At 41.5% G+C, this 25,967-nt stretch overlaps 1 protein-coding gene and 1 pseudogene across 4 annotated transcripts in view; one reads left to right on the top strand and one right to left on the bottom strand.

The window, feature by feature from the left end:
- ST8SIA5 (ST8 alpha-N-acetyl-neuraminide alpha-2,8-sialyltransferase 5) overlaps positions 1-7,967 on the bottom strand; it is a 70,136-nt gene extending 62,169 nt beyond the window's left edge. For 3 of the 4 annotated variants that reach the window (XM_038124477.1, XM_038124480.1, XM_038124479.1), the window contains exon 1: positions 7,796-7,967. The gene's annotated coding sequence lies outside the window, so the exon portion shown is untranslated. Of the gene's footprint in view, positions 1-1,551; positions 1,683-7,795 lie in introns of those variants that run through there. The other variant, XM_038124478.1, reaches the window with a different exon arrangement.
- A 2,031-nt stretch (positions 7,968-9,998) lies between these two features.
- Positions 9,999-25,849, top strand: LOC119695517 (annotated as a pseudogene).
- The last annotated feature ends 118 nt before the right edge of the window (positions 25,850-25,967 follow it).

Below are 25,967 nucleotides of genomic sequence, written 5' to 3'. Positions count from 1 at the left end.
CCTGCATGTCCACCCAGCATCCCTGCACATTGGAAACCACACAGCAGCAGCTGGGAATTTCAGGGCACCCCAGTGTGCAGCAGAGGTTTTTAATATGGGTCAGAAAGAGATATGCCAGCACAGGAAAATGGACAGCCAGAGGTATCCTTCATTTCCTCCCTGCAAAGACAGATCCCGGAGTAGGTCCAGGGGTGGGTGACACAGGTGATGGAAGGACTGGAGCATCTCCTGTGAGGAAAGGCTGAGGGGGCTGGGGCTGTTCAGCCTGGAGAGGAGCCCCAGCTGAGAGGCACCCTCAGCCCTGGGTGTCCCTGGGTGTCCCTGTGTGCAGGGAAGGTCAGAGCAGGGCCCAGGATCTGCTCTGGGGACCAGCAGTGGCACCAGAGCCATGGGCAGGGACTGACCCCAGCAATTCCCCTGCACAGGAAGCACAACTTCTGCTTTGGGGAGTGTCCAAGCCCTGAAACAGAAAGAGGGTACAGTCTCTCCCCCAGGGGGATATTCCAGACCCTTCTGGAACACAATCCTTCTGGACACAATCCTCTGCCCTGTGTTGTGGGGTGACCCTGCTGGAACAGGAATGTGGCACCAGATGGACCCCCTCTGGTCCCTTCCAAACTTATCCAGTCTGGGATTCTGGGATCCTGTAAACCAGAGAACAAGACACACCAGGTCCAGCTGGGCAAACTTTCAACATCCAGAACTGGTATCAAGCTTAGGAGGCTTTCAGTCCATCTTTGGGATGAAGGACCTTTAGTGGGGTGATGCAATGGTCAACCCTGGATATGGCAAGTTATTATGATTTTTTCCCTTCCAGCAAAGAGAAGACAGATAGTTCATTGTCTGACTGGGAAAGGGCTCACACAACAGCCCACAGCCACTGACTGTGAGAATTGCCCAAGAGTTGGCCTCACATTAAGAAGCAATAGATCTTTCTCAGAGTCTGGAGAGTCATCTATTATGAGCAAAAGCAGAGCTAAGCTATTGGGAGAGGCAAGGACTCTGCTTATCTTCACACTTGGCAGCTCCTTACAGCCTCAGGGAAAGACTTCACCTGACTCAGGAAGGATGGTGTGCATCATTTTAGTCACCAAAGAGATGTAGCTTCCCTATACCTAAAGACAGTGATGTCAAAATTGTGTCACTCAGAAAGTGTCACACTGCCTGCCTTTCTGCCTGTCCCCAGGGGGGACTAAGTCAGAATCCCAGCATGGTCTCTTCTGCCCTGCACAAGGAAGACACAGGGGGAAAAGCTGGAAGAGGGTAGAAGGGTACCAGGGAGTCAGAGGCACAAACACAGATTTTTCATCCAGACTGAAAAATCCTCCACTCCAACACAGGACAAGGCCAGGAATAATGACTCAGCTTTGTCCAGATCCCTTTAAAACACACTGAAAACACATTCTAAAACACCTATAAAATGGCTGGGTTTATACAGGCTAGTGAATATCTAGAGGGAAATCTAACCAGCTTGTACAGCAGGCGAGTCACATACAGTTTTTCATTTGGCTTGCAGTCAAAAAGAAGATCAAATGATGTACCAAATCCTACCTTCACAAGTACACAGGACAGCACAGGACAGCTGAGAGCAGAATTTGATTGGAAAAAAAAGGAGTGAACTGGCCATTTCAATCCCTGCTGTGAGCATTCCTGATTAACACCAGCTGATACTTTTAGAATAGTAGGTCTGAGGATTAAAGTATTATGCAGGCTGAAAACACTACGTCACATCTCTAAAATTACTTCTTTGTATCATTTAATACTCTGCATTCTCTTAGGTTCAATTCTTAGGTCCTCATTCAATAATGAGAACCTCCACCTCAAATCCAGTTAGTATTTAGGGCTATTCACTTACTCTCAGAGGCTTCTATGAGAGATTTTGCCTCCAACTCTGTTTCATCATATTTTTTAATTTGTTTTCTTCAAATCCTACCTTAATGGTTTCTCTGTGAACAAACAGAATGTCCCATATGTAGATTAAAGAGAACTACTATTTTTGTTTTACTCTGATAGTTCTTAACAGAAAATAGTTATGCAATTTCCATTCACTCAAATATCTAAGCTCCAAATAATACATTATATTAAAAAAAAATTGCATTAAAAAGAAAATTACTCAGACCCTAAAGTTCACGATCCCAATGTCCTCTCTTCACACATTCACCTTCCAGAATTCAGGCACCAGATTGCTTTACCTGTCACTGCTCTGTTTACTGAAAATGAGAGGAAAACAATTTTCTGGATGTCACATTATACAGAAAGACTTTTTAAAAAAGCATATTATAATGAAAGTGGCAAATAAAATCTGATTAATGCTCTATCCTTATATCATTATTATTATAATATACAATATAATTGTATATTACATATCCATGTAATTCAGGATATATTCTGTGCTTTTTCTGAACCAAAATTTATAAAAACTTAAGTCCAGCTTGAAATGTGCCCTTGGCCTGTACAGAACATGACTGCGGTGCATATACGCCAGAGTTCTTCTGATAGAATGTTAGGTCTCTCTCGGTGATAGATCTGTAGAAAAGCTGTTCAGAAAACACATGCTATAAACAGCAGAGAACAGGCATCTCTGGAAAAGTTGCTTTTTAAGGCAGCTAGACAGGCAAATCAGCCCTTGGGTGTGCTTGTCTCTCCCCACTCACTCCAGAAACTGCTTAAATTACCAGTTTAGATATTACAACAGGTTGAGGGAGGGGATTGTGCCCCTCTGGCCCTGGGCTCAGGTGAGAGCCCACCTGCAGAGCTGCCCCAGCCCTGGCTCCAACAGCACAAGGACGTGGAGCTGCTGGAGCCAGCGCAGAGGAGGCCACGGAGATGCTGCCAGGGCTGAGCCCCTCTGCTCTGCAGCCAGCCTGGCACAGCTGGGGCTGTTCAGCTGCACCAGAGAAGGCTCCAGGGACACCTGCGAGCCCCTGCCAGGGCCGCGGGAGCGGGGGCTGATAAAAGAGATGGAGAGCAACTTTTTACAAGGACAGGTAGTGACAGAACAAGAGGAATGGTTTTAACATAAAAGATGAATGATTTAGATGAATTGTTAGGAGGATATTCTATCTTAGTCACTTAGTTATTGTACAGAAGCTAGAGCTCTGAGCTCATCACAGGATCTCCGAATGGTTTGGGTGGGAAGGGACCTTGAAGCTCATCCAGTCCCACTCTGTGCCATGGGAAGGGACACCGTCCACTATCCCAGGGTCTTCCAAGCCCCATCCAACCTGTCCTTGGACGCTCCCAGGGATCCAGAGGCAGCCACAGCTGCTCTGGGCACCCTGGGCCAGGGCCTGCCCACCCTCACAGCCAGGAATTCCTTCCCAATATCCCATCTGAATCCACCCCTGCCTCAGGCAGAGACAATTTACTGAAGGCTGGAACTTCGGGTGATCCTCTACTCCGACTCAGTGCCATCCAGGGAAGGCCCACCCTGCAACTGTGGCCATTTGCTCAGAGGCTTTACCAGTGAAGGTCTGAGTATCTCCAAGGAAATTCCACAGTTCCTCCTAGCAGTCTCTTGTAATGTTGAATGAATGATAATAAGTTTATTAAATTAATACATTTGCCTTGAAATTTCACAAAACTTCAGTCAATTTTCTCAGGATGGATTTACTTTCCTTTCTACCTATGTAGTGATGCCAAAAATTAATCAACAGAGAAAAAAATCATATAAAAAATGGTTTGATTTGTAGCCCAGAAAATCTGATGTAATCTAGGGCCATGAGCAATTTGATTTCAGCCCTTAGTAAACCTTTTTTTTTTTTTTTTGGTCAGATATTGAAAAGTGCTGATAGTAATTTACCTTACTTATAATGTCTCTCATTCTGTTCCAGGCCTTGAGAGATATAAAAAGCTTAGGTGAAAAGCCATAGGAGTCATGTCACTTGCGCTAAGCTCAATCTTTTTTGCAAATAACAACAATCCTGGCTTTTTTGGTGATTTTAATTCAGGAGCACAGGCCACCAGAAGCTGGAATTACTCCAACATATAACACAGCAGTATTTTTTTGTTTCATTGTTAAGAATAAAACCTTCTTGCCAAACAAATCTGCTGAGGTGTGAAGTGGACAGGCATCTGCCCTGCTTTGAATCTGCTCTTTGAAACTGGCATTTTTCTCATTATCTGCCTAACTGGGAAGAGTATCAGTTTCAGCTGCAGGTCTAGGAAGCTGCTAAGAAAACCTCACCAGCTGTTGGTCTTATTTCCAAAATTTAGTTATCCATTGAACTTGAGGTTCTTAGTCCATTTATGGTTACCTTTATGTCAATAAGCACAAGCATATACATCCACTAAAACTGCATGATACTTTTATTTTCAGAACAGAATGTTGCACGTTTGAAATGTCATAAATTACATTACTTGAGCAAGGATAGACTATTGATCAACAAAAGCCCCTTACTAGGACACTGAAAAACAGATCAGAATTTAAATATTTAAAGTAATAGAACTTTAGAATTAACTGCAAAATGAGAATTACTGAAAAAATAAGAAAACTCTTTAAAAGATAGCATTTGATAGTTTGGGAGCTACAAAATATTGACAGCTTGCCAGGACCACATGGAACATACATTCCCTCCAACAAAGATGGTCCACCTAATTTTTACTTGCAAAATCACTTACAAGATATTGACAGGAGCAGCAGCAAAACAGAACTGATAACTGAGCACACAGTTCTCACATTGCCAGGAAAAACAGGCCAACAGCTATTTCCTTCTCAGATCTCAAACTGGGATATATATAACTGAGTTCACAAACCAGAAATTATCATCTGCCCAGTCTTAGAGGTTCAAAAAGTGGCATTTTGCTGAAACTACACAACCAGCTAAGAACACAAAAAATGTCATTAGCATTTAAATTTGTCGCACCAGAATTTCAGACTTTAAAGGTCAAAGACATTAGTGTGAGATTTCACTTCAGAAGTTGCACCTCTCTTCCTCTTCTTGGAAAAGGGAGCAGGAAGCTCCTCGATGGCTCCGCATCCTTGTTGGTAAGACCCAGAGAGACTCAGTGAGAACATAAATGAGGTGGGATTTTTGTACTAATTAAAGTTAATTTTCCTAACAGAGACTGCATTGAGTTATAATCAATAAATTTAAATATTTTACAGCATGTCCTACTGCCCAAATAGCAAGAATCACATTCTTGAGAGTTTTGTAAGGCAATTGCATCCTATTTCTTTGGGAAATAATTGGAAAGTTAATAAATGAACACTAAGAGTTAGAACTGATAATGAGGGGCAAACGCAATAAAAAGTAATTTTCTTGTTCTGTGACTCTGAATCCTATTAGAGCAATTCACCTGCCCTGCATCACCTCCTTTGGCTCACTCTTTCCCAGAAATGAACTATTGATTACACCTCTAGTCTGTCATTTTCAGTGACCTAGCAAGCCTCCCACACACCAATTTAAAAAATAGTTTCCAAGTAAAAGCTGTTCTGAAAATGAGGTAGACGTAAATTCATCAAACCCAACAAAAAAGGAGGTTATTCTGATTCAATCCTTTAACAATATGGTCTTTAGAAGCTCTACACAGTTAGACTTGAGTTATCTGGGAACTTTGCAACAACTTAAGCTTGTCCCTCTCTTCATGCATGGCTCCCCAGGTGCCATCTAAAGCATCCTACCAAGGGTCAGAGAATGAACAGTTGACTTATTTATTGAGACAGGCTGTTTTCCATTTTTCCAAGGTTTTTTTAACAAGTAAATCCTGGAGTTCTGAGGCTTCTGGGTGCACCTACTTCATTGCATTCACTGTAGTCAGTGATAGATCTGTAGCTATCACACAACATTTTCATCTTGGGCAACTTGGTATTTTCAAAGCACTTCCACATCCTATGAGTGAAGATGCTATATAAATGCAAATACTGACTATTCCCATTTTATCATTTTTTCTGACAAGAAAACACTGCTGGTTTTCGATACTTTAAAAGACACTTATGCCTGAAATATGACGTTAACTCCTAAAATAAGTTAATATTAAAGTAAACATAACAACAGCCAAGAATAAAATCACTCTGCAAAAGCAGAGATATAGATTTGGAGGAAACTAAGATTGGTGGTCAAAAATCCCTGTATTCCTTAAACAACTTAATACAAAATAGTTGCAGTCTTTCAAAACCATGATTCATACACATACTGATATGCTCTAGAAATATCAGAATTATTCTAGAAACAGGTTTAGGTGCTTCTGTACATTGCTCTTAAACCAAGCTTATTTGGGCTCTGTCTGAAATTTGGATAATTTTTGAGCAAAAAATAAACTTGTTTGCTTACTGTTGATTTAAAATAATACAAATGATTAGTCCATCAAATCCTTCAAACTGATGTGCCTGTGGAAAAGTCTTGTGAGAAGGGAGCTGTGTGCATAACCCTCCTGGCAAACAGTGCTGAGCGCAGGGCCAGTGGGTGGCTGGGGAGTCATTTTGTGCTTCAAAATAAAGCTGTAATAGGCCGTGGGTGCTGCATCATCCCTCTGGGGTGCAATTAATTGCAATTACTGCAGCCTCTGTTTGTGGCTTCTGACACACTTGCAGGGATAGCTGAGTATTCTCTTTTTTGCCCATGAAACAAGCTGCATTTTCTCTGTTGTGCTTTATCTGATCTGCTCCTGGTCCATCTTGGTTTTGCTTGTTTTTTTTTAAATCTTGGCTTTTGTCTTTCTACCATGATGTCTCTGCACCCTTGAAAACCTTGCATGCAATTAGAGCGTGTAATGGCAGAGAGGTGCAGGGCTGCTATCAGCCTCCCCTGCGCGTGATGGAGAGATTTATTACTGCAATCTCCCAGCAAACTGGTGGAAAGTGGATAATAGATCCTAGATAAGATATTTACTTGAAACCAGAGAAGAATATCTTAAATCTCTTTCTCCAAGGACAGAGCCAGTGTCACATTCGTGGGGTCAGGTGCCAAGACATGGGTTCCTTTTCCTCCCATCTCCACACCACACGGGATCACTTGCCTGCTGTTTAGTTTGATGGGGTCCTGCATGACCTGCAGCCTCAGCAAACACCCTGAGCACTCATCCTTGAAAACTCATGCTTGTGCTCAAATGAACATTTCTTTGATTAACTTGGCAGCATCTGCACAGTGCTCAAATTCTATTGAGGTAGCACAGGAGAAAACACCCCACAACCCCACAGAAATCATGTTGAGGCAAATCAGCTCTGAGTCAGTTTAAATAGGACTTAATTTGACTTCTGATTTGTTTACACTTCATCACACAGCCAGTCTCCATTATGATCCCTCTTTATTTCCTACTTCTACAATTTCACACCATTCTCTTAACATATGAAACTATTATAAGAATTATTCAAGTACTCCGAGGTTTTTTGGCAACTCCATTACCTGCAGGTGTTAGCAGCTTGCTAGCACATCTAAAGGAGGCAATCTTAAGTCCACGGTGAAGTTCTGCACGTAATTTCAAGAGATCTTTAGCTTTCAATTCCCCCTCCCATAGCAGGCATGCATCTTACAGATGTGTCATGCCTGCCTCTGAACTCCCACTTCCTGACATAACAAAGGTATTTTACTTTAGAGAGAAAAATTACCATTTGAAAAAAAAAAAACTTAATTTCTTTGTGTTTGGAGTTGACTCACAGTTTTTAACCCAGCTTTCAGATTAACGCAGATCGCTGTGGAGCCAGGTTTCCTGTAAAGCTCGTGGGAATGATCAGAAACGTGCAGAGCAGAGAACAGCACACACCCTCTGCAAGATACCCAGCCACACTACGAGAGCAGCAGCAACCTGGCGCTTTGCAATCAAATTGCTCCTTATTTTACTGTGATTGCTTATTTACCTGCCACACATGCTGTGGCTACCTTCCTATTTTGCCAGGCTGCCCCTTTCTCTGCGTTTCTCCTCCACTGCCACTCACGGACTCTGCTTCTCTGGCTCTTTGGATCACGGTCTGTGCCCCTCTTTCCTCCCGGATCGTCAAGCCGGATCCAGCCTTCACCTCTGCATCACAGGCAGCTTCCACCAATGCTGGATTTCAGTTTCCTCCTGATGTCAAGTTTCAGCCCAGCCCACGGCTCTTGCATCATGAGCTGGAAAACCCTCCTATGCTCCAGACTTTGCAAGGGATGTTCGCAGAGAAGCAGCAGTTTTATTCACTCTGTGCTTGATGCCCCATTTCTTTTGCAGCTTTTCTCTTTTATGTGACAAGAAACAGCTGTCTGTGTTGAGGGAAGCCTCTTTCTTGAGCTAAATCCCTTTCCTTTCCTAGAAACAGATCTTTCAGTTACTCCAGTGGCACTGAAATCCCCTGGAGTCAATAAAACTTCTCAAAGGAGCATTTCTTCTATCAGACTTTATTTTTAAATCCATAAGAAACATTTAGACCATTTCTAAAGGGGATTATTTCTCTCAAAATAACATTATTCTAAACCTAAAAATTTAAATCCATGCAACTTTTTTATGTTTATGAGTGCTAAAAAGCAAGAAAAAAGAAAGAAATAAAGAGGAAAAAAAACCAAGGGGAGTGCTGGTGAAAGAAATTACCTGCATAAGTTTTAGTTAAATGCTGAATCTACAGGGTAATCCTGCAAACCACTTCATGAGCAACTTAATTCCAACACTGACCTGTTTGGGACCACTCAAGTGTGTACAGTGGCAACACAAAACAGGTTAAAATTGTCAGGATCTGGGTTATTAGCTTAATATCTGATTGAGGTCAGGACTGACTTCTGCTGTTTGTTTAACACACTGCACAAAGCAGTTTTCTGCTCCTGCGAAAAGCCTCGGGTGTAGATCTGCAGTGAGACTGAGCGCTCACAGCAGATTGCTGATGACTTCTGGAGAAACGTCCCTGCCTTATCAACTCTACATCACATTTTGCACAGCAAATCGCATTTGAAGTTTTAAAGCTGGATGAATGTGTGAGCTTGATTACAAACACTCATGCAGATAAGACTGTGGAAGAGAAGTTACATTGCAGGACTACACCCTTTCTCGTACAATTCTGTGCCAGATCTCGGCAATTCTGTACCAGACCTTTGCAATTCTGTAATAATTTAGCAGTTTACTTGACTTAAAAAGCAGTTGGAGAATGCTTTTTCCAAGCTCTGAACAACTTGGTCTGTTTATATCCACCACTAAATCTGTACTCTAACTCAGTGAAATTAAAGGCTGTACCATATTCCGGTTTTCAGAACTCTCAAATCAGATGTATTTGCAGGGATATACAGGAATAGGAGGGATAAAATTTTGTTTCCTCACATGGAAAAGGCAGTCAAAAGAAAGTGAGAACATTTTCACCCAGTCCTGAGGATCAAGGAGAAGTGGCAAGTTCAAACTGAGCATCTCAGGAGTGAGAACTCACGGAGAGTTTTATCTCAAGGAAACAGAGATCAAAAGGCGTTGGTTTCAGAAATGCTGTAAACGTGCATGCACAGGCTACTGAGGAGATCTGCTTCTGAGCAGGGAGAAGATGAGGTCCTACTGCTTCCAAGGGATATTGTTATCAACACAGCAGTGTCCACTGTCACCCTCAGAAAACCTTGCTGCCTTCTTTTGCTCTGGTTGTGGAGCAGTACCCTGACCCCTGAGCAAAAACATCAAAACACAAAATACAACAAACACTCAGCACATGGAGATGCTAATAGAGCACACGCTGGGAAAGCAAGATGATGCTGCCACTTTGCTACTAAATGCCACAAATGACATTCTCCTAGACGCTGCCAGCTCTGCTCTGCTCAACATTTGAGAAATAAAAGAAAGCTTTCTGTCAAGAACATGGCGATGATGATGGTGATGATGATGAAACCCAAATTTTTCAACCAGCATATAGAGGCAGAACTGAAGCAGGGCAGAAAAACTATCTGATGGATGCTCCATGCATTCCACTGACAAGTGGTGACACTCACAAGTCACTGCCTGGAAGTACAACTTGGATTGCAATCAACAAGAGAATCTGCAGTATATACTTTGCATCTCTACTTTTTCGTGAGTTTGAGTCAGGTTGCATCACTCTGCATTTTCATCACCTGGGAACAATAGCCATGAAGGGGATAAGGTAAGAGAAGGAAGAAGCGAGATGGAGGCTCAGCTAGTTTTTAGGAATATAGTGAACAACTCAGTATTGTAGGCCTGTCACAGCCACTCTACAACCACCCTGCAAAGCTGGCAGTTACAGCCTTGCCCAAACAGGCATCCACAATTTCCTTTCAGCCCTGCTGCCAAACATACCTTAAGGTTTCTAAATGTTTGGGTACCACAGGGCAAAAACCTAGTGTAGAAATACCCTATGTGCAGAGAACTTTGTGAGAAGTTCATTTTGCTCCAAGGGATTTTCTGCAGACAGAAATCACAGAGGGCAATAGCCTAATAAGATTTTTATAAAGGACCGCACAATGGAAATACCCACAGTTACGACAGAAGGAGGAGCTCTAGAGATAGTAATTTTTGGAGAGATGTTGCCCCCTCCATCTTCAGAACAGAAGCCAGTCATTAAACTGCTTATGATTCCAGATTAACTTCCTGCATGAGTTTCTAATTTCAAAACTGCCATGTGCCCAAGATTTATGCCTTTTTCCTCAGAAGCCACAAGCAGCAGCCTTCCTCAGAAACTGTACTGTGTGCTGACATGATACTGAGGTATGAGACTGAAACAAATACAACTGTTTCTGCTTTTTGCCTTAATCTCTGATTACACACGTGTCCAAAGCATTTCACTACATCCCACAGAAATTAAGGCCCTAGGGGGACACAGAAGCTCACTGTGCAGTTCTTGGCTTGCCAGGCCAAGCAGAGGGGAGCAGGATGACAGGCACTGAGGTGGTGCTAAAACTTCAGCATCATCACAGCCTGAAGAGAGAAACTTGAACAACAATGAGTAAATTCCAAAATGCAATGCTTCCCAAGCAATCAACTCCAAGGGTAGGAAGGAAACACTAAGACCAAGCCAACTGCAGGTCAGTGTTATTGCAAGGGCATAAAAACTGCCCGAGGACCAGCATTGTTTTCTTTCAAGATGGGGAAAAGTTCCTTCTCCTGGAATTTCAGCATCCTAAAGTCTCCATTAAGACTGGTGAAATCCAAGCCTCTGCAAACTCTTCAACACTGTAAAAGTGGTTCAAACAACCCGTGATAAAAGTTTTCATACCTTTTATCTTTTTCTTCTGGGATTTTCTCTGAAATGGGACCTGATCTTACAGTTAGATTTGAAGATGGAGGAGCACACTATTCCTAGCCACAAACAGAAGAGCCGAATACACATCAGAACAATCATATTTGCCAGAGAAGACAAGAGAAGGAAAATTCACAGTCAGAACTGGAACATTATTGCACCATATGCTTTCCAACAGCCAAGCACAACAGGGGCCCTGCACAATCCTTGCCTTACTGCACCCTGTTGTATTTCCACCTGGAAAGACATATGGCACTGCCTAGGAGAGAAAATGTTCCTTTTTCTTTTTTTATTTTCCTAATGTTAATGTTATTTCCCAGCTTTAAAGGAACATTTGATTATGAAACATGCTCAGCCCAAGGATGAAGAAAAATCTTCCTATCTGTTCCCAGTAATGACAAAAACAGGTCCATTGACCTGTTGGTATTATGACCAAATGAAAATTTGAAGGCATGGTTTGGATACTACTTTGTCTCATGCATCACTGACAAAATTGCCTGCTCTGCAGAAACCTGGTGCCTCCCTGGCAGGGATGCTAAAATTGTCCTGGAAGTGTGACCGTACAAAAATCATCCTTCTGCTTATGAAATGAAAAACACTGTTTTGTAAAGAACTGACCAGGAGCAAACATTCAGCACAGCAAGAGTCGCTTTTACCCCTAATTACAGTCAGTCTTAAAATGCCATTTTTTACTGAGAGTACATCCAACATTACAGTAACCTGCTTATGACTGCTGCTGGGTGAGGGAAGCAGTAGTTATTTTAAAAGTTGTAAGAATAAGAAACTACACAAAAAGCTCTTATAACTACCCTCTCATCACTTGGGTAAGTAGAAATATTTTAACAGTGATGTTACTGTAGCAGTAATGCTTTTCACCTCCTTTCACAGTAGCTCTGAAAGAGGTGTGTTGATCACTTCTGCTAGAAGAGGGCTATATTTAAAAAGAAAACCTGCAGAAAGTTGATTATTACAAGTGTCACCACCCCATATCACCACTGGGTATGAGAGAAATATGGTGAAACTCTGTATTTATTTCAGCAGCCTTGATTAATATAATTGTGAAGGGTTGTTCCACCTCCCTTTAGTGAGGTTGCCCTTCCTCTGGCCACCCCAAACTTAGCCCTGTGATGTCCCCTGCCTCAAAGGAGCACATCTGCCTCAACAGGCTGTGACCAGAGATTGTCCCAGGCAGCTGATCCAGCTGGGCTTCCAAGTGACTGCTCCTCCATCACAGATTTTAGAGTGATCACAGTGGCTTTACCACTGAGTCACAGAATCATTAAGGTTGGCAAAGACCTCAAAGACCATGGAGTCCCAGCTGTGACAATGCCCACCTTGTCACCAGCCCAGAGCCCTGAGTGCCACCTCCAGGCCTTCCTTGGACACCTCCAGGGATGGGGACTCCAACACCTCCCTGGGCAGCCCATTTCAGTGTTGAACAACACTTTCCATGAAGGAATTCCTCCTGATGCCCTGCCTGACCCTCCCCTGGTCCAGCCTGAGGCCATTCCCTCTCCTCCTGTCCCTGTTCCCTGGGAGCAGAGCTCGACCCCCCGGCTGTCCCCTCCTGTCAGGAGCTGTGCAGAGCCACAAGGTCCCCCCTGAGCCTCCTTTGCTCCAGGCTGAGCCCCTTCCCAGCTCCCTCAGCCTCTCCTGGGGCTCCAGCCCCTTCCCAGCTCCGTTCCCTGCCCTGGACACGCTCCAGCCCCTCCATGCCTTCCGTGAGCTGAGGGAACATGGCTGCTGGGCCTGGCTCAGGCTGGGAGCTTTCAGTCTTAATCTCTTCATTTCCTGATAAAAAACACTCATGAATTCCTTGGATACTTCCAGACCTGTGCATGAGGGTTCACCCGTGACTGCTCATTCCCGGTGGAGCATCCTGGATGCCTGCTGAGCCCTGCATGGGCCTTGCTCAGGACAGGCTCCCTGCCCGGCCGCTTTGGCCCACTCTGCTCCGTTCAATCCATGGCAGAACACATCCTGCTCCCAGATAAACCAGATGTGACCTTCCCGGTGCAATTTGGCAGATGTTCTCAATATACCAAAGGCTGAGTGGTAGCCCTTATTTAGTACACTGTAGAAAATCTGCCTGTGTCCTTCCTGAGGCAGAAAAGCACGTAATTCCTTGTGCTTTCCCTTCTTTTCACTGTCTTTTGCAACCGGAATTGAATGAACACTAAAATGTATCCCTTTTGAATCTTTGATAACATAGAACTGCTTCTACATCCATTTCACTATATTAAATATTATAATAAAAATAATCATACATAATTGTAAAATATATTATAATAATACACTATTTTAAGATAAGGAAACATTGTTAATTTCATTCACAAGCAGGGACCTTTTGGCAAAGAAATTATGTAAATTTTCAGTAATGTCTTTCATTTATTTCCCAAATGTAGTCAGATGTCTTTTAATGAGGCCAGCCCTAAACTCTAAATAAGCTTGGATGAGTTACCTACTCATTCATTTGGTCCAGGCAGACAAGCAAGTGTGTTTCACTAGCACAAATGATCACACAATCCATTTCAAATTTACACTTAATTATCTTCGCTTAGCACTCTTTTTCTTACAGCTTTTCAAAAACAGTCATTTGGGGACAAACTGCTTAAAATGACAAAAGCAATCCCACTGATTTAAGGAGAGCTGAATAAATGCAGCACTTTTGAAGATCAGATGTGCTGCTTTTATGTGTTAGAGTTAATATCAGATGTTCTCACACAGCATCCAGTGAAGGAGCAGAAATAATATCATGTGGCACATCCTTCTTGTCATTCAGCCACAGCACATCACAGGCAAACAAGAAGCTGAAATGCCTTCCTGAAGTGCCTGTCGCTCTCCATCCCTAAGTAAGGCCTCCAAGGAAGATATCCCTGTCAAATGCCTCATATTTTGTGAGGTGGACAGAGGTGATTCTGAAGTGAAGGCAAAGTCCAAGGAGATTGCTTGACTGTAGGCAATGCATAATTTAAAAAATATGTTCATCATAAAAAAGCAGAAAAATAATTCATCACCTTTCTGATTAATACCTTTAAAGGTATTGGACTGGTGTAATGTTAGAAAAAAAGCCTGCTTGGGAAAGAAAAGTTAAAGTCACACTTAATCTATAACTATTTTACCCTGATTATCAAGATTAAATTGAGATCCATGCTAAAAGGTTCGAACACACATGCTGCTTGAGGTAACAGACTTAAAAAAAAAACCACCTCAAAAAAAACCCACAAAAAACCAAAAAAACAACAACAAAAAAAAACCAAACCAAAACCAAAAAACTTTCAGTGCTACCCTGGAAAATCCCAAATGCTCAGAGTTTAAATTATCCACTGTTTTTCAAAGATTATTATGCCAAACAACTTCAACTTACAACACAATTTTCTTTTCCCATTCCTGAAAATCAAACATTTTCAACTTTTTCTGCTCTGCACTAGGTTTACTGCCATCAGTTGCACAGATTTTTGTAGATTGACTTAGTAATAAAATCATGAGTTTTTTAATTCTCATGCATCATTACTAGAAATCCAAACAGGTAATATACTAAAATGTGGATAAATCTTCTGTCTTCAGAGGATCCCTCAGAGTTGTTAGTGGTACATATAGAGAAAGGCAATTGGTAACTAAAATAGATAGGCTGCAGATAGGCTAGGTTATCTGCAGTGCTTTAATAATGCAAATGAGAAAATACTGCAAACGAGAAAATATTTCAGTCAATGCATTTGATTTACTGAATAAAATATTTTTTAAGCTAAGTCTAGTGCCATTTTTATCCAGGGAGGGTTCAAATTTGAATTGTTCTGGGCAAAGTCACCTGTGAACAAGAAGGTGAAGGCAGGCTTGAGCTCTTCAGATGTACTTGGAATTCTCAAGATCTGAGGCAGCACCGATGTGGAAAATACAGAGTAATGATAATTGAGTTTTCTTCTGCTTGGCTACTCTGGGTGATAGCCAGAGAGGGTCCTGCCTGTTCACACAAGCCCATGTACCAATAAACTTCAGAAACACTCATCCTCTAAGCCACTAAATGTTACCAAAATTTATTTGAATAGACAAGGCGTGGAAAACCAAGTACTCCATGCACTACAAAGCAAGGCAAACCTATCTATCTGAATTGAACAGAAGGTAGAACGTAGAGCAAAATGAAATGCACAGGAAAAATCTGAATGGGAAAGGGTGGATCCAGGGCAAAACGGGGTAAGTGAAAATGGATTAAAGCTCTGAGAAGAACTGGACATGGGAAATGGCATCCCGTGTTCCATCATGGCATCTCCTGCCACACATGTGGTAACAAGCAAGCAATTTTTTAACTGTTCCAATATATCTTACTGAATAAGAGCTCGGAGTCTTTGTACCCTCTGTACAATGGTGATAAAATATTGGGTACATATTGAACCAACTTCTCCTCCTGAAGCCTCAGCTACCCCTTGACAAACCTCTCTTTTCAACATTTTCCAATCGTCCAGAATTGCTGGCCTGCTCTTATTTACAGTGCTCTAAACACAGATCAATTGATCACTTACACAGAATCATTTTAGACTCTCCTCCAAAGCAAACCCCAGCATATTAAAGAAATCAAGTCTGGCAGAAGGAAAGCACAAAAATAATGTCTCTTCAATTTCCCTTCTGCCTTTAAAATGTGTGCTGAACTGCACACAGCACTTTCATTCTTCAGGAACAATTTACATGATTATATTGATTGAAGATACAGCCAGGAGGGGGTTCAGTACAGCACTCTCCACATCCAGGGCTGAAGGCAATGCTGTGGAGGAGAGAGAATAAGGACAGTAATTGCTCCAGAAACACAAAAGACCATGCTTCTACCAAAAAAAAAAAAAAAAGAGAGAGAGAAAAGTGAGAAGAGGAATGGTTAGCACCTGTAAGAAGGTTTTTGTAGGTAGGGAACAAGCTGAAAGACCATTTGTGGAAGAGCTGTCATTTTTAAATGGAATTGAGGTCATACAAAGAATAAAATGCCCATGAAAATGGCATGCCAGTGTACACTGAGTGATTTTTTTTCCAGGAACTTGTTAACTTGGAAACTTTTCTGCACTTCTCTAAGCTTTGTTTTCTTGCACAGATTGGCATAAATTGGAAAGGAAATTGGCAGAGGAAAATAAATTTCAGTTGTATGTAGAGGACTGTGCCTGAGCACCAGTTTGCAAAATGGTCCAAAAATTGTGTACTGAAATGCACACAGACACAAGGAAAAGCTGGTTTTGTTACCAGACATCAAGTCTTCAGAAAGGACTCTTCATGCTGACAAAGAACTGTGCACAGAGCTGAAGTTCAGACTGCACAAGCAAAGCCCTTACAAGTGCTGCTCCGCTCTTCAGAACAAAATAACAGCACTCTCCCTCTGCTGTGACACAACCAGATTGTTTAAAGGAAGCTGTTTCATATGTGCTTCCTAACCCCTCGAAGATAAGCTGAAAGAAAAATGCACCTTTGGGCAGGAAAATCTTGGCAGAGAAGTGTCTTGTGAACATTTCCTCTTGCCCAGGGGAAAGAGATGAACAAAAGAGCCCTTCTCTTTCTTGGCCAAATAAAGGACTTTGGTTATTTAGATTATTTTGTCTTGAATACAGGTGCTGACAAGGCATCAAACACGCTGGACTTACAGCCTGCTCAACGTGGAGTTGTTAATTGTCTGGCCAAAGAAATTTCGGAGCTCTCAGATCCAGGTTTTCCTCTTTTATGGCTCTGCTTTGAGGAGCACGGCACAACTAATATGAAGAGCATTTTAAGCTCTGAGAGGCCTGCTTGCACAGCCCTGCATGCGTGCCTGCTAGCAGAGATGTGCCAGCAGCGATGTGCTGCCCTTGGACAGACAATATGGAGACACTTGCCAAGATGTGCCCAAGGAAAAGGGATGTGAAGCAGGATGTTCTGAGGATAAGAAAAGAAGATACGGGGCAAGATGTTCAATTGATACTTTTGCCAGGATACGCTACGTGACTAAAGCTATGTTAGCTTTTTGCTTTGTATCCAATCAAATATATTCCCACCTCGCTGAAACCTGCATTGCCACATAAATGTACCCTCAGCTTTGCAATAAACTGAGCACTGATCATTACCTCCATGAGGATTGATCTTTGACTCTGGGGGCTCCTCTCTCCCTCTCTCTCTCTCCCCCCACCCTCTCCCGTTATATTTCTCTCTTTAGTAATACCTGCTTTTTAATAAAATGAACAATGCCCTTGAGGCAACATGTAATTTTGAACTCCAGGCTGAGCATTTATGACCACTGAAATTGTTGTTTAATAAAAAAAAAAAAAAATTCTGACCCTGCAGGCTGGAATTTCCACACTCCCACATTCTGACGCTCTCTGAGTGCGTACTCTTGGTATTTTATTATCTTAAACTTATGTAATCATATTAAGCTTCATCCAGTTGAGCCAAGTCCTGCAAGTTCTCCTTTGGCAGCTCTGTGGAAAGCTACAGCAACAGTTTTCCATGCCCAAGGCTGACAGGTCCTTTTTAATAGGTCCTTTTCGTTCTGTAGGGCTGATATAACCATTTATCCCATCCATAGCCCTTCCTATATAATAATGTGCTTGATTTGATATTCATCTTTCCTGACCTTCAGTGCTTAGGAAGTATTCCTGTATAAATGTTCCCTTAGCTTGGTCCCTGAAGTTGGTGCTTTTCAGTGAAGTCATTCACACACTCACTCTGTGCTTGACAATTTAATTGCCTAATATTTCTAAAAGGCGTTTTTGGATGAAAGTCTGTATTAGAAACGTGGAGTGCTGTTATTACTTTCGTGCCTTCCATGACAGTGAGTTATTTTTAAAGGAACTTGGTGTCATCCCTGCGTTCCAACAGGGAACTGATCAGTCATTTAACTAGTTTTTAAAGGTAACTAATGGGGGGTTACAGCACTGACTACCTGCTCCAAGCCAGGAATCAAAACTAAACATCCACAGAGGGAAAACCCACTGCAAGGGGGAGCCCCTGGAGCAGAGTAGTGAACACCACAGCACGGAGTCGTGTCAGGGCAGGGTTAGGGTGGATATCAGGGAAAGGCTCTTGTCGTGGTTTAGGGCAAATTTGGGAGCAAACTTCCAAAGGGATCCCTCTAGAAAGCAGATGCAAGTGGCCCGTCCCCCAGCTGATAAAAGAAAATATTTCCTTGGAGAAAAGTGGAAGAAACTGTTTATTTAGCAAGCAAAGTATTTACAAGCATAAAAAATTAATATTAAACAACAAAGCCTCTAGGTATTCTGAAGAGATGGCAAATTTATAAAGTCCTTTTTGTGGGATGTAACTCAGCTCACTGAGTCTCTTATCAGTCCCTCCTGCTCTGGAAATGCCACGGCCCAGGGCCAGCCCAGTGGGCCACAGGTGTGAGCTCCTGGTGTTCTCCTGGGTTTTCTGTCCAGAGCAGGTTTGAACAGTTCCAAGAAAAAGAAAAACCACAGTCCAGGGAACTTCTCTGCCTCAGCTAGCTAAAAACTAACTAAAAGTGAAGGAAAGCTCTCTCCCACTGTCTGTCTGTGCTGAACAGAGCAGCTGTGGCTGCCCCTGCATCCCTGGCAGTGTCCAAGGCAGGCTGGATGGAGCTTGGAGCAACCTAGGATAGTGGAAGGTGTCTCTGCCCATGGCAGGGGGTGGGACTGGATGAGGTTTAAGGTCCCTTTCAACCCAAACCATTCTAGGATTCTCTGATTCTGTGATTCTTTTAAATCAGTGCAGTTCTCATCATATGTTTCACTCATTTTGGGTCTATTTTTATTCTAGTGAACCAGTGATAAACAGATGCTTGTACACCTTTGTATTTCTTGAGAACTAATGCTATTAAAATTCTTTCCTTTTTAATTTTTTTTTCTCAAATTCTTGTAGTCTTTCCTTGTATTAATGTTACTTTTTTATTGAAATGGGCATTCTAGTCACCCATGTCAGCTTTTTTTAAGTGTTCTCATTTTTCTTTGGCTTTCAGGATATTTATTTCTGAGGTGAAGCATGTAATTGTTCAACACAATAAGAATTTCAACATATTTAAGAGGAAGAAATGCCTTGCAGAAGAAGCCTAGTCTGGAGGCATCACTGGCAGCACTGCAATGTAAGCTACACAAATTATTTCAGCTAGGAGTTAAAAGGAAGGAAGGTCACCTTCTGCCTGTACTGGCCATAAAACTTGGGAGTTTTGGAAAAAAAAGTGATGTTCTGTTTTTAATAAAGTGGTGATATTTCTCCTTCTACAGATACTGCTTTCACCTCGATAATTTCTTGCTTGCTGGAGCACACAGAGGATCTTAAGCCCTCTGCAGCAAGGATTTCATGGCAAGATACCTTTGATCTGGTTGCTGACTGACACAGCAGAACAGAAATTCTGTAACAGGTCTTCAATTGGAATAACTTAAAATTAAAGTTGCTGATAATTTTTAATCTGAATATGTGTTTTCAATTGTATTTAAGACCAAAAAAACTGTGCTGCCCATGCTTTTCTCTCTTACAGAGCAGCACACATATCCAGGTCTGTTCTGAAATTTGTGTAAATGAAAGGTAAATAAAATGTTTGGAAGTGGACAGCATTTATTGATGCCTAATCCTGAAGTTCTTGCCACAGGATAACAACCAGCCCTGTTGAAATAATATGCCCATTTAGAATTAGTGCAAACGAACACTTGGCTTAAAATATGAAATAAAAATAAATAGTTGTGGCCATCTCTGTTCCTTGTCCCAAAAGAAAACCACAGTGTGGCCTGTGCATATAAATGTGGTGTAAACTTGAAGCAAATGGAAAAAATGCAATTATCTTTGCTAGCTAAATATTTATCGGGGGCAAATTTCAGTTGTACCATTGCGGAAGTCTAAAATTAGGAAGAAAAAAGAGCAGATAGAGAGCATTTTTCAAGCATTCAACAATACTTAGGTATTTATTTGCCTTATGAAACAAGTGTACATAGCATACTTCTGGCACTATATGCTAAGAGTCTTGATTTTAGATTATTTTAGCACAGCACAACTTAAAAAACAGGGAAAACTATGCAAGTAGAAAAGTGGAGGTGCCATCTGTAAATGGAAAAGAAAGAGAAGCAATGAATAGTTCAAAGTTGAGAAGAAGTAGGTAAGTGTTGCTGTGAGTGAGACTTTGGGTGCCAGGACACTGCAGAACTTTATGGAAAAGGAATAAAATTGTTTTTTTTATTAAGCTGAAGAGTAACCCAATAAATTCAGAAATGAGGTACCTTCGTATGAGGTGGATCACTGACAGAAGTGTAAACATACAGTAAAAATTGTCTTGTTTAGACCAAGTTTCCCTTGGTGGCAAAAGAGGGAGGGTTTGGTTGGTTGGTTGTTGGTTGTTTTCAGAGTTTTAAGTAGGAAAGAAACTATAAATGGGAAGACTGTGAGGAAATAACACATTTTTGGGTGAAGAGGCCAAGCTGCTGCTTAGATATTTCTCATTTCCAAAGAGAACTTGGCTATTTTAATTAGAACCAATTTCTGAGAAAACACACAATTAAAAATTGAACTGAAGATCCAAAGTTAGTAAGAGAACATGCAGTGATTTATATCCGCAGTGTATCTGCCCATGCACAAAATAATCCTGTTTTGTCTCTTACATTTAATTATATTTTGAGCTGGGCTGGTTGATATTTTAAATTAATATCTTATCCTTGGAGGAAGATGTGCTCATTAGCACTCCAGCTGTGTTGGAAACTTTTGTTGGTGTAGCAATAGAAACACGTGTTTAATTTGATTTTTCAGTCATTTGTGACTCCAGCTCAGACAAGGAACCTATTTAGGTGTTTCTTATGGGGTATTTTTCTTCACTTGATCAACAAGTACAAACCACTGCTGCAACATGGGATTTCTGTGCTTGCTTGTTTGCTATTCCCTACCATTTTTTCCTCCCACTTCTGTCCTTTTCCCTGTCCCTGTGAAGCACTTCCTGCATTAAGGGGATTTGCAGGAATAACCAATTAAAGGTGCTTGTGACAGACTGAGACAAGCCAAGATTAGAAACATCTCACCTGTCTTTGCTAAGTTGTCTCATGTGATTAACAGATAAATACCAGCACCTCTGGGGGTCAAGATTTTTTTCCTTTCTTTTTTTTTTTTTTTTTTTTTTTTACAATCTGAAATCTCTTAGCATGAGATAGAAGAGTTATGGAAATAAGAACTGTTTCTTTCAGAAGCATAATTTGTGAAAGGGGCTCTAAAAATTCTGCACTTGGCTCATTAATGTTTTTTAAGAGGTTTTTTGGCTGAGCTGGACCACCAGTTTCTAGATCTGGTGTTTTTTCCCCAAAAGGAGGAGACCCAGGGTGTGCTGGAGGCAGGGAAGAGGGGCTCACCTGGGAGGGCTCAGATCCTGGGAGACGGGGAGCTGGAGTGGGAGCAGGGCTTGGCACAGCGAGGAGCAGAGGTGGGAGGAGAGGAGGGGAGAAGGATGGAGCTCTGGAGAGAGCTGCAGCTCTCAGCTGTGCGCACCAAACCCTCCTGGAACATTTGGAAGGGATGAGCTGTTCTGTCTCTGCAAGTGGGTTCTTCATTTTCTGTGGTGGTTGACATTTTGTGGTACAGAACCAGGGATGTATTTTAAGTTATGCCTCCGCTCTTTGTACTCACACAAACATGCCAAAAATGTGAATGGATATTTGTAATACTAAGCCTAAAATCATGGGCAACCTCATTTCCTCTTGAGGCTGTGAATTTAATGACAGTAAAACTTTTTTCATATCATTTGTATACTTGGAAAGAAAGCAATAGCTGATTTTTCATTATTTTTTTTCTCTCTCCTCAGGGTGAATTTCACAGTAGAGCAGAACAAATCAACCTTGTCAGACTCCTCAGTGTGTAGAGCACGATTTCTTCAGCCAGAGCTTGAGGAATCTGATTCACAGACACAGAAAAAGAGCAAGAAAGATGTGTCATAATTGAATCTACGTAAATTCTGATTGTATCGTCTCTTCCTGTCTTATTCTTTAAAACCTGAAGACAGAAGAGGGCTTTGCTGAAAGCCTTGCCTCTTGCCAAATCTCTTTTAGGTTGACATGTGCCTCAAGCTCTGCACTACAGAACAGAAGCTCACAGTCCTCAGAGTGAAATCTCAGCAGTTCTGGGGGTGAGCTTTTTTGTGGTACCCACTGACCATTCCCACCTGCTCCTCAGTGTAGAGAAAGATGCTTTTGGAGAGTTTCTTAGTAGTATATTTCATGGATTTCTTACTCTGGAGGGTTGTGCCTTGTTATTTCCTCTATACTTGAGGTCTGCAACTGCAAAGTTTTAAAGCGAATAAACTTTAAAGGGAATTGGATCATTGCTCTGCAAGTGTCTCACAGTGATGTCATGCTGTGACTGTTAGGTTAGGGTGTTGGTTTTGAATAAGAATAAAAATTAAAAATTAAAGTTAAATAAATAAATAAAAATTAAAAATTAAAATTAAAAATTAAAGCAGAATTTTAGATCCTAGTAACTTTAGGAATTGAAATATTAAGAAGTATATGGAGAAGTATTGGCACCATAACAGTGTTGGCACAGTAATAGCCCAACCGATGCATATTATTATAAAATTATAAAATCAGCAGAAAATGAAATATTATTTACTTGTTACTTTTATTTTCTTCTCTTACAGGGCAATTTCTGAGAATTGTAAACTCTCAGATTACACCTTGGCCTTCATCAGACAGCTCAGGGATGGTTTGAGTTTTCTTATTAACTTAATTGGCTTCCCTGGAAATGTTGATTTCTTCTCTGAATTCACAGCAACCCTCCTGTCGCTGATGGTGCTCATGTTGTGACTGAGTGTTTCAGATAAACATGCTCTTCAGCAGGAAAGAACTCCGTGTATTTTACCTTTATCTTCTTAAGGAAAAAAAAAAATCACAAGTGATGGGGGAGGCTTGTTTCTCTAACAGTTTAACTTCCAATGATATGAATTCTGACATGAATTTTTAGCCCATGGCCTTTCCACTATCTTAGGAGATTGTAGCACTTTGTATCCAATCTGTGGGTTGAATACAGAGTAAATACATGTGTGTAGGAATGAAAGAAATAATGAAGAAATGCAGGAAATAAAGTTGATCTTTCAGGAAAATCCCGGAGAGTTGAAGTGCCTGTGTCTCTTCTCCTTCCATTAGAAAAATACAGGCAACTGAAAATTATGGTTTTGGTACCAGTTTGACTTTCCCACTCACCACTCTTATCAAGTAGATTAAAAGGTCTTAACCATATTAATACCAGTTTTAATTGTGGTTATATTCTATTAAGGGATTTGTGTACAGACAGAGACAGTTCTGTGACAGGCTATTGCAGAACACATCAAACCCATGCTGATGATGAACAAAATGAACCATTCTTTGCTGGGATTGCAGCTGGAGCTGGAGGAACTTTACCAGAATCGTATGGAAAATGTCACTGTCACCACTCCCACATATGGAGAAGGTCAAACTGGACCATTGAGTGATACTGTGGTAAAGAAGATAGAAAAACATCGCTGTGGTTGAAACCCAGTTTTGGAGAGTACCAGCCTTGAAGCAAAATAATTGCATACATTTATGGCAGTTCAGAGTCATTCTCCCTCCCTCATTGTCCCACGTTCTTTCTTTTGGGGATGTTATTTCAGACCAAACAACTGGGGAGTGGAAGGAACTGGGAGGGAGGGGAGAATTCACAAAGCAGGTCATGCTCTGGTGACAAAATGTGTATCCTCAAGGTGGTTGCTCAGTGTCATTCAAACCCCAAATGTCAGACATCTGCCCGGGACAAACTGTGAAGAGGAGCTGTGGGTTTCAAATCCATAAGACTGGCTTCCTGTGCCTCACGTTGCTGCTTCTGTCACGTACACAACAAGAAACATGGCCTTTCTGCTATTCCTAACTGAGAGGATATTGATTTTGCTCTGTTCTCATCTGAAGAAGTCTCTGTTTTTCTATCAGTAATTATATGATAATGTGCTGGGTACCTCTAGAAGCATAGCTGGATAAAAAGACAAACAGTATTTCCTGTGTTGCAGATGAGAACTGTAAAATAAAAAACCAAAGTCAATTGGAAGTTTCCTCCAGTGGTCCAGCTGCTAAGGTGAGGAATTGTCAGAACTGGGCTGGTTCAGATACTAGTTTTTTCAGCAAAGAGTTGTAAGACCAACTTTCTCATCGGTTTTGAGCTCTGTTTCCCTTTGTTCAGATGGAATTCTCCTGTACTGGCTTGTTTTCCAGCTAAAATTGACTGCAGCTTACCTAGTTACTGAAAGAAAGGTCTCTGAGCTAGGATTTTACTCTGATTCTAATATTCCATGGATCCCAGCCACCCCGAAGTCAGGTCAGCTCCATCTGCGTGGCAGGAATGAACCACCTCTATTTTAAATGCCAGAGAAAGCTCACTAACAATTCAGTTAACACTCATCACAAAGCAATCGTCCTCCATATCCTACTCGGAGCTTTACAAACACATTTCTCAAGTTTCAATTTAACCTTTGCTATAAATATTCCCACCGTGTGGAATGAAACTCTTGCTCCAGAGCTGCGGTTGGGCTTGAAATGAAGTGGAAGAGATGGTGAGAAGCCTCTGGGGTGGAAAGGAAGCAGAGGGAAGGTTAAGATCCATGCTGCAGATCCATGCTGAGATACCACAGTGACACTCTGAGGATGTCAGCGGTGCATACAAGTGCTTCTCCTGAGCTGAGCTCCCACAGGCAGCCCCTGGAGGGAGTTTGGAACTCCTGCAACAAAAATATTTAAACATCTGAGTGTTAAACCGCGACGCTGAGAAAGGAAATTTCTCGTCGTGCAGATATTCTGTGTGTGCCTTCTCTTCTCTGTAAGAGCAGAGAGAAAAGATTCACCCTCACAGCTTCAGAACCTGAACTATTTCATTGGCCTGCACAAGTAAAATTAATGGACAAACACAAGATTATGGACCAAATCCAGTCTTAGGATTCCACTGAGTATTTGTGTGAATTTAATGAACCTGAAATTGTTGAAATCGACAGGCTTGATTTGCCATTAGCTGTGTACACAGCTTGCTGTTAACAGAATGATTTATACAGGTGTGAAAGTTCAATGTATTTTCTTATCTTCTGGTGCCTTATAATAAATTGACCTACCTTGACTCATGTAGCTCACAGGTCCCTCCAGGATTTTTCTTTTTAAATTATTTTAGTGAGGCTTCAAAAGGCAGTTAGAGATAGCAGGGCTGACTAGGAGAATTCTTGATAGCAAAATTACTTTAAGTGCTATTTCCCTGTAAAAGCCAAAAAATCAAAGAATCACAGAATGGTTTGGGTAGGAAGGGACCTTAAAAGTCAACTATTCCAACCCCTTGCCAAGGGCAGGGACACCTCCCTCTAGACCAGGTTCCTCCAAACCCTGTGCAACCTGGAAAAATGCAAAATAAGTGTTTATAGTAAAATCAATCAATCAATCGATCGATCAGTCAAAGGCCTAAATTAACAGAAAGCCATCCTTTGCCTCCACAGACTTCTAGCAGTTATTCTATATTGAAATTAGCCACCTTCTGTTTGAATCTCTGCTTAAATGCCAAACTTTGCAAAGCTTTCTTTTAAAAGTAACTGAGTGGAAATTTGCAGGGGAAGTGGATACTCTGCGAGTTCAAACTGGATGAGTAAAAATAAACATCTTCTTCAGATATTTTGATCCAGCAATTGGAAAACTCAGCAAATCAGCCTCTAGCCCAGATGGAAAGAAGTTGCTGAGGACATTCTGCCAGCTAGTTCTGGATCCTGTCTTTAAGGTAAAACACTATTTTGTCTTGATTTGATTGCAAGAGGGTAAGCATAGACTTTTTAAAGTTTAGCATGTTAACCCCTAGGACAGCCAACCTTCTTCTAAAATAGGTCCATACTTTCTGAACAGAGTAGAAAAAAAAAAAAAAGAAC

The sequence above is a fragment of the Motacilla alba genome, chromosome Z, assembly GCF_015832195.1.
Source record: "Motacilla alba alba isolate MOTALB_02 chromosome Z, Motacilla_alba_V1.0_pri, whole genome shotgun sequence".
NCBI classification, from domain to species: Eukaryota; Metazoa; Chordata; class Aves; order Passeriformes; family Motacillidae; genus Motacilla; species Motacilla alba.
The sequence above is the reverse complement of the archived record's forward strand: the minus strand, read 5'-3'. Positions and strand labels throughout refer to the sequence as shown.